Below are 1,485 nucleotides of genomic sequence, written 5' to 3' on the forward strand. Positions count from 1 at the left end.
GAACCCGTGTCCCCTGCATCAGCAGGCGGACTCTTAACCACTGCGCCACCAGGGGAGCCCCCACATTTCTTAATACAGTCATCCACTGATGGGCACTTGGGTTGCTTTCATGTCTTGGCTATTGGATATAGTGAACATTATACTATGAACATTGCTATGTTCATAGTACATGAACATTGGGGTGCATGTATCTTTTTGAATTAGTATTTTAATTTTTTTTCCAGATATATACCCAGGAGTGGACTTGCTGGATCATATGGTAATTCAATTTTTATATTTTTTTGAGGAATCTCCATACTGTTCTCCATAGTGGCTGGAAATTTACATTTCTACCAACAGTGTACAAGGGTTCTCTTTTCTCCACATCTTCTTCACATTTGTTATATGTAGACTTTTGATGATAGGCACTCTGAGAGGTGTGAGGTGATATCTCATTGTGGTTTTGATTTGCATTTCTCTAATCATTAGAGATGTTGAGTGCCTTTTTGTGTGCCTGTTAGCCATCTGCATGTCTTCTTTGGAAAAAAAGTCTATTCAGGTCTTCTGCCATTTTTTTGATTGGGTTGTTGTTTTTTATGATATTCAGTTGTATGAGCTCTTTGTATATTTTGGATATTAACCCCTTATTGGTCACATCTTTTGCAAATATTTTCTCCCATTCAGTAGGTTGTCTTTTCGCTTTGTTGATGGTTTCCTTTGCTGTGCAAATGTACTTAACTGTTCATACTATTCTCTTTTGATTTTTTGTGTCTCTGTGGTATTGTTATTTCTCTTCTTTCATCTCTTATTTTGTTTATTTGGGTCCTCTCTTCCTTTTGGTGAGCCCAGCTAAATTTTATTAATTTTGTTTATCTTTTCAAAAAACCAACACTTATTTTCATTGATCATTTCTATTGTTTATTATTACTATTTTATTTATTTACTCTCTGATCTTTATTATTTCCTTCTTTCTGTTGATTTCAGGTTTTGTTTGTTTTTCTAATTATTTTAATTGTTAGGGTAGGTTGTTCATTTGAGATTTTTCTGGTTTCTTGAGGAAGGTCTGTATCACTATAAACTTCCCTCTTAGAACTGTTTTTCTTCATCCCATAGATTTTGGGAAATTGCGTTTCCATTTTTATTTGTTTTGAGGTATTTTCTAGGTTCCTCTTTGATCTCATCATTGATCCATTGGCTTTTTAGTGGCACGTTGTTTCATTTCCACATGTTTGTTCTTTTCCCAGTTTTCTTTCTGTAGTTGATTTCTAGTTTTATGAAGTTGTAGAGATAGAAATCTGGAGATAGAATAGCTAGAGCCTGTGCAGGGTGTGAAGTGAGACTTCCTCTCTGCTCAGTCACTGTCACAGCTCTGTCAGGGACAGGTTCTCATCCCAAGTTGCTGGAGTGGAAGCCCTGCGGGTGAGGCTTGAACTGGCTCTGTTCCCTTTAAGTGTGTGTTTTTCCTTTCCCCCACCATGCACTGGACCTTTGCCCCAAAAAGTAGAC

The sequence above is a fragment of the Aethalodelphis obliquidens genome, unplaced genomic scaffold, assembly GCF_003676395.1.
Source record: "Aethalodelphis obliquidens isolate GAN/ISIS:26980383/991018 unplaced genomic scaffold, ASM367639v1 scaffold54, whole genome shotgun sequence".
Lineage (NCBI taxonomy): Eukaryota > Metazoa > Chordata > Mammalia > Artiodactyla > Delphinidae > Aethalodelphis > Aethalodelphis obliquidens.